Source organism: Puntigrus tetrazona, chromosome 3 (assembly GCF_018831695.1).
Source record: "Puntigrus tetrazona isolate hp1 chromosome 3, ASM1883169v1, whole genome shotgun sequence".
NCBI lineage: Eukaryota > Metazoa > Chordata > Actinopteri > Cypriniformes > Cyprinidae > Puntigrus > Puntigrus tetrazona.
Window position 1 is genome coordinate 1,292,955 of NC_056701.1, and position 8,252 is coordinate 1,301,206.

General features: G+C 42.6%; 1 pseudogene; it reads right to left on the bottom strand.

Annotated features, from left to right (window-relative positions):
- Positions 1-413: 413 nt before the first annotated feature.
- Positions 414-6,800, bottom strand: LOC122332710 (annotated as a pseudogene).
- Between the last annotated feature and the right edge of the window lie 1,452 nt (positions 6,801-8,252).

The following is an 8,252-nucleotide window of genomic DNA, read 5'->3' on the forward strand; positions in this document are numbered from 1 at the left end:
CTCCTCCTCTTTCCTCTCTTGCTCCAGCTGCTCATAATATCTTTTGTTTCCATTTTCTTTCTTCATATTCTCTCTCTTTCTCTTCTCTCTTCTCTTTCTGTTTCTGTCTCTCCTCCTCTATCTTCTCTCTCTCTTGTTCTCTCTCTCTTTCAAACTTCTTTCTCATTTTCTCCAGTTCTCCTTGTTTTTCTCTCAGTTGCTCCTCGTGTTTCTCTTTTCTCTTTCTTTCTTCTTCCTCTCGCTCGCTCATCTGTCGTTTCTTTTCATCCTCCCATTCTCTCTGCTGTCGCTTAATTTCCTCCTTCTGTCATTTTCTGCATCTTTTATTTTCCTCACCCATTCTTGTCTCTCCTTTTCTTCTTCTTCATTCTCATTTTCTTCTCCAAATCTCTTTTTTTATTTCCTCCTCTTGTTTAATCTTCAACTCTGTTATAATAATGCTCTTGTTCACTTTTCAACTTTTCTCGCTCCTGTCTGTTTTTCTCTTCTCTCTTTCTATCTTCTTCTTCTCTTTCATTTTGAAGTTTTTCATGCTGCATCTCTCTGGTTTTCAATCTCCTTCTTCATCTCTTCTATTTTGTTATGATATTCAGCTTTTGCTGTTTTTCTTCTTCTGATTGTTTTCGCTTTTCGATCTCTCGCTTCTTCTGTTCAGCTTTTTCTTTCTCCTCAGACTCTTTCTGAGTTTTTCCTCTTTTTCTTTGAACTGATTCTGCATTTTCATTTTCTCCTCATCTGCTCTTTGTTTCTCTTCCTCGAGCCTCTTCATCATGTTTTTCATTTCCATCTCATATTTGGCTTTTAACGCCTCATTTTGTGTCTGAATTTCTTTCTCTCTTTCATTCAGTATTTGCTCCATTCTCTTCTTAATGGACATCTCTGCCTCCTCAAACATGCTGTTAGTGAAGTATCGGCCCTCATTAGTGTTTTTCAGCTCTTCTATCATGTTTATCAGTTGAATCACTTGAGTTTTGTCTTTGTTTTTCTCTCTGTTGTTGAAAGCCAGGAACCTGTTTCCACAATCTCTGATCAGTTTCTTGGCCTCAGCATTGTTTCCTCTCTCCACATACGCTTCTATGGATTCATTCTCGAGATCATCTCCTCTAGTGAAGAGTACGATGCTGAACTGAGCAGCTTTTGGACCAAAGATCTTCTTTATTAGATCCACAGTATCCGCTTTCCACCTTTATAAATCTCCCACGCTCAGCACGATGACAAACACGTGAGGTCCGGGGGACGACAATGAAACACATTTCACTATCTCTTCCACCGCTTGTTCATTTGACAGAGTCGTGTCGAAGAGTCCTGGCGTATCAACAACAGCTACCGATCGACCAGCAACTTCACCAACTCCTTTCTGGCAGTCGGTCGTCACTGAATCCATGTTCGCTTGACTCAAAAACTCGCTTTCTTCCCAGAATAGTGTTTCCTGTTGCGCTCTTTCCATTTCCTGTTCTCCCGATCAACACAATCCTCAGACCCTTCTGATCATCTGAACATTCAGCACCTAGAAATAATGCATATACATTTATTAATATAATGCGGTTCTATTTTTGGAGTTTTTCACTTCATATCTCATTCATAATGTGATTACAATGGGATGAATTAAACATTACCTCATTTAAATAACGTGATAAAGCTCATAATTGTAGCAAAAGTGCTGCCAACTCACAGGCTAATTAGCATATTCATGATGTCAGAGCATGTATATATATATATAAGCGTTCTTTACAGTTCCAAAGGATGTGTTACTTTTACCTTTATGAGCATTACTTTTACATTTATTTTTGAACTGAAAATAATATGTGACTGATGGCGCTGGCGCCTCCCTTCTTCCGCAGAGCAAGCGCTCTAAAGGCAGACACATTTTATGTAGCTCAAACATTCAAAGTAGCATTGCGATATGTTATATAATTATTAAGATTTTATTTTAGGCAAATTGTGATGATTTGTGAAGGCTAAATTAATTAACCTGCTTCTCCTGGGGAAAATAAAAATTCTGCTAAGTGCGCATCGCCGAAGAAAGTGGACTGCATTTCTTTTGTTTTCTTGTGCATTTGCAACTTTTAATCACTGAGCGCAACGAGTTATTAAGCAAACTCTTCAAAGAGTTACATAAGCATAAAAACATAATAAAAGTGCTCCACAAGGCCTCAATGTGTTTGCATAAGAAAATATCCACATTTGGAAACGTAATTTAGTTTACAGTAACTGTCGCATACGCTTTCCCAAGAGAGTGGCGCTCAGCAGATGACGCTGGATTTAGCTTCAATGAAAAGTAAGGAACAACAAAAACAAGAATTAGAAGAAGCATGTTCTCACCAGAGCTTAAACCATCAACCGCTGAAAATCAACCACTTTCTTGTGATTGCTAAGTACAACAGTTTTTGGAAGATAGATATTAGAAGCAATATTGATTTTTTCTTACATAAACATATATGAAAGAAGAAAATCACTTACACCTTCAATGGCTCGAGGGTGAGTAAATCATGTGGTATGTTGGAGCAGACACACCACGATTGCTGCAAGATCGTGATTTTTACATTCTGATGAAGAAAACACTCACCTTCCAAACATATTTTTTGCTTTAATGCTTTGATTTCGTTCTCCATCCTCTTCAGTTCTTCTTTATATTTCTCTCTGTTTCGCTGCCTGGCTCTATTTTCTTGCGCTTTCATGTACATCTGAAGCGAATATGGTTCGGTCTTCATGTTCTCTATACAATCCAGTAGCTGAGACAGCACCTGTTTTGAGTTTTCGTGATCTTTTAAACCCATCACACAGTACTGACCCCCACAGTGACCGATTAACCTCTGAGTTTCCGGGCTGTGTTTTATAAAGTCTGTCACTGGCCTGTTAACACTGCCGTCATTGGTAAACATTACTATTAAGTGCTCTCTGAGTTAAAGTTCTTCTGGATCGCCTCCACCTCGGCTTTGACTTCATCCGTCACTGACCAACAGCAATAACGAGGAGGAAAACGTGGAACCCCAGGATCACAGAGAGACACGCAGCGGAGAGCCTGAGGCGTCACTTCCTCCTCGGAGAGCCGACTGAGAGCTGGGAGCTCCACCACCGTGATCAGACGCCTGTGAATCGCTCTCTTTCTTCACGCACTTTCGCCATCTCTCGGCGATGGTTTTTCGAATTTTGCCTCGTAGAAGTTTAGACACCGAGACTTTAGACGCCGGATCACTTCACACACCACCAGATTCAGCTTCTGCTTCCTGGAGAAATTAGCTGGCACTGAAAACGTGATCATGGACGCTAGACGCCGCTTAACAACAACCGCTTTTTAGAATGTGGAAAATAAACATGTGTGTAAAACGCTTATGTAGTTTCGTCAACTTACAGCTCGAACGAATCCACTTATTTATGTTAGCTGTAAAAATAAGCAAAAAAACATTAAATATGGATGTTTGACAATATGGAGATTAGGTAAACATTCCTGTTATTTTGTCGAAAGCATTATTATATATAATTGTTTCTTAATTGATTCTCAAGTGTTTGTTCCTATTACTAAATTAACATTAAAGTAATAGTTCATCCAAAATGTAAACTGTGTTTATTGTGTACTCACCCTTCAATTAGTTCCAACCCTGTATGAATTTCTCTCTGGTGAACCTAAAGGAAAATATTTGTGACCAGGCTGTTTTGGGTCACCATTGACTTCTGTAGTATTTTTTCTCACTATGGAAGTCAATGGTGACCCAAAAATCCATACAGGTTTGGAACTACTTGAGGATGAGTAAACAATGACAGAATTTAAATTTTTAAGTGAACTATTCTTTACGCTTCAGAATAGGATTTCACTAAACTTGTTTTTTTATTATAAACATGTACTTTTTATCCAATGAGAATGATTCTCAATGCATGTTTTCATACATTTATTTTGCCTGCTGGTAAATTTCCAGGGCACCAACTGCATGTAAATCGCCTCTTGACATGCTTTGTTGATGCTTCCTTTTATATTATTTCTATATCACTATTCGATACTGTTCAGATACAATCTGTGTTGTTGAAAGCACTATATAAATAAAAGTGATTGATTGATGGATTTCTAACATTCACAAGTATAGGAGTAAACTGTCTCTGTATTGCTATAGTCTTTGGAGAAGATATAGGGTTAAGATCTGAGACAGTGGAGATAGCCAGCAAAACGAAGGTAAATTAAGGAATTATAATTACCTATTTAATCTATAAATTAATGTTATTGCAAACGTCATTGCTATTTGTTCATCAAGCATGCCATTGTTTTATTTGTAAGAGCGACATAGTGACGAAACGCACTCTGTTTGTCCTTTTAAGGGCTACAGTACAAACTATGTAGGGACTGGAACATAACGGTTTATTGTGTGAGCTGTTGCATATATTATATTGCATTTCATCAACCTAAAGATCCTCTAAATATTACACAATGTACCTTTGAGAAATTTCTTAACTTGCCTTAATACCTAAGTTTCACGAATTCCTCAGCAATTAAGGCCAAAATGGCACTTCAAAAGCCTTATAAATGTGTGCCCTGTGTTTTTAGGTGTGACCTTCAGGCCTTACTCTAACTTACTCAGACCTCCTTCATTCCCCCTTGCTCTGTTTAGGTTTTCCGTCATCTTTGTAGGAGGAACGCTCTTCGTGTTTCTCCTCTGACCTGCCTGGATCAGCCAAAACCCGCTCTGCTCCTCATCCGCCGACGCTGCTTTGACATCTTCATAGATCTCACACGTGAGAAATTCCTCGTGGCTTTCCCCGAGTATCTCATCAACCCTCTTGCAAACTTCAGATTGCCATTCGGGCTTTGGTTTTCAACTCCAGATGCCGCCCCCGCACTCCTTTATTAGCCGACTGGCGGCGCGATGCTTCGAGGTGTCCGTGTCTCTCATCGGTCGTGAGAACGATGGTGCGCGAATCGCTTCTTCGCTGAACTTGCTGAGCACGCGTTTCACTCTGGTGGCGCTCCTCTCGGTGAAGTCTCTGTACTGCAGTGTGATCATGAAGGCGTGAGGCCCGGTCGGACAGAGACACACACTCCTTCACTGTCTGCGCGATCTGGTGGTCGGAGATGTTCGGATCCAGCAGGTGAAGAGTGTTGATGACCGTGACGCGTTCGTCCTCACCGCTCCTCCATCATGGTCAGGTTGTGCTGTAGGATAGCACGCCGCCTCACGCACGCCTACTCCCAGGATAGAGTTTCTGACTCGGCCGTTGCCAGCGATACACTCTTTCCCAAAAAGAATAATCCTCTGATCACGCACTGAAATAAACAAGAACACATGCATATATTAAAAAAACATTCGGGTTTTATTTGGGGAACGATGAAAGGCATTTAGCATCTTCTTTAACCAGAAAGAGGAGCAATCCAAAATATCTGGAAAATAAACACACTTCTGGAGTTGTAATATAGCTACAAATATCTTTACTTTGACTTCTTCGCCTCTCTCTGAAAATGAAATCAGATGTGATTGAAGCTTCATTATTATCAAGACTGACTGATTTAATAAATGTGTTCAGAACAGATATGGGTTTTATTCAAAGACAGAATATTGGGTCTATATTGGAAAAAATGCTTATTCGTAACTATGAAGGACATAATGCAGGATATTAATATTACTACATTAACTAATATAACTATAATATACTATATAAATATGCTATAATATACTATATAAACTTCACTAATTATTAGATCAAATTAGATTAGATTAAACTTCACTAATTATTAGATCCCAAGATGGCGCCCGTTGAGTTCGGGCTGCCGCCACGACTGCTCCTGCAAAACTTTTTGTTTTTCTTTTAATTGTTAGTATTTTGGATAGTCTGCGCGTTTTCTTTTATATAAGATGGCTGTTACTACATACCACTGTAAGCCACTCTTATATCTATTGGTACAATGCACCTAACTTTCGCTGCTTTTAAACCCGACCCATGTTGGCCGAAATGCAGATCCTGTCGAAGACAAAAGGACGCGACCGACCGGCGCCCACGAGTGAAACGAGCCGGCGCCAGGAACAGGTTGAGGGCACGCGCACACCGCGCCCCTCCCTACCTAGTGTCCTGTTAGCCAACGTCCAGTCTCTGGAAAACAAGCTCGATGACCTCAGGGCAAGGATCAAGTTCCAGAGAGACATTCGGACTGCAACCTCCTCTGGTTCACAGAGACATGGCTGAACCCAGCGGTACCGACCACGCCATACAACCGGCCGAAGCTTTCTCTGTTTACCGTATGGACAGAACAATGGAGTCGGGAAGACAAGGGGAGGTGGAGTGTGTCTGATGGTGAACAACCGCTGGTGCGACAGCGCGAGCGTTGTTCCTCTCTCACGCTCCCTGCACACCAAACCTGGAACTTCTGACCATCAAATGTCGCCCTTTCTATCTTCCACAGGAATTCAGCTCGGTCATAGTCAGCGCCGCTTATATTCCACCTCAAGCGGACACGGACACTGCAATATGGGACTTACACGACCACCTCACAACACACACCAGTCACAGCACCGACGCCGCACTCATTGTGCTGGGGGATTTTAACAGTGCAAACCTCAAGCGCACTGCCGAACTTTTCACCAGCACATCACCTGCCCCACCAGGGGCGAAGGACACTGGATCACTGCTACACACCCTTCAGAGACAGCTACCAGGTAAAATCATGCCCGCCGCTTGGTAAATCAGACCATGCCGCCATTTTCTCGCACCTGCTTACAAACAGAGGCTGAAACAGGAAGCCCCGGTACAGAGGGAGGTGTCACGCTGACTGACCATTCGTGGCGCGCTGCAGGACGCTTTGGATGACGAGACTGGGCCATGTTCAGGTGTAGTTCGAGGACACCAACGTGTTCATGGAAGCAGTGGTGGGAATCATCAGGAAACTAGCGGATGACACGGTAGAGAAAATCGCCATCAGGACGCTTTCCCAACCAGAACCCGTGGGTAGACAAAACTATCCGTGACTCTCTGAGATCCCGCCCGCAGCCTATAACACGGGGATAGTCACCGATATATGACCGAATACAAGGCTGCGCCAGCACAGCGGCGGCAGAAAGGGTTAAGGAGGCAAAGAGGCGCTACGGGAGGAAACTAGAGGACAGTTTCAACACAGTGACTCTAGGAGCCTGTGGCAGGACTGAGAAACATCACGGACTATAAAACGAGCGCCGGATGCTTCTCAGGCAGACGAGCTTAAATAACTGCTGTACTCGCTGTACACACATGTACACACATGACTATGTGGCCACTACAAACTCCACCACCATCATTAAATTTGCTGACGACACTGTCGTGGCTGGCCTGATCTCCAACAACGATGGCCTACCTTCAGGAGATCAACAACCTGGAGAGATGGTGTCAGGAGAACAATCTGCTCCTGAACGTCAGCAAAACAAAGGAGTTAATAGTGGACTTCAGCACGAAAGCAGGTGCGCTTTTTACCATCCCATCATGATCGACGGGACCCCAGTGGAGAGAGAGTGGACAGTTTTTGGTACCTGGGTGTTCACATCACGCAGGACCTGTCTTGGTCCTGTCACATCAACACCCTGGTGAAGAAGGCCCGGCAGCGCCTATACCATCTGAGGCGCTTTAAGGGACTTCAGACTCCCATCTCAGGTGCTCAGGAACTTTTACACCTGCACCATCGAGAGTGTCCTGATGGGAAACATCACCTCCTGGTTCAGGAACAGCACCATGCAGTGACAGGCGAGCTCTTCAGAAGGTGGTGCGGCCAGCTGAGCTCCCTGTGCTGCAGCACATCTACAACAAGCGGTGCTGTACCAGGGCCAGGAAGATCGTGGAAGACCTCAGCCATCCCAACAATGGACTCTTTTTCTCTGCTGCTGCTCAGGAAAGCGCTTTACGTTCCCTGAAGGCAAAACACAGAGAGAATGAGGAGGAGCTCTTGCTTGCCGCAGGCCATTCGCTGTGTCTGATCCAGAGAACACCCAGTACCTAATCACCGGGATTCCCATGTTTAGCCTCTCTTTCCCAGATACTCGCCAGTTACTTTTGGACAATTGCACTAGTCACTTTGCACTGGACATTCTGACAGCCACTTTTACACTTTTACACTTTATATCTTATACTTATATTTTATATTCTATACTTTATTTTATTTTTTATACTTTACTTTGCAGACTTCTTTTTATACATATTTTTTATATTTTATATTTATATATATATTTAAATTTTGTTTTCTATTTGATGCTGGACGGTTGTAAAGAACATTTCACTTGCATGTCAGACTTCATGTATGTATGTGTATG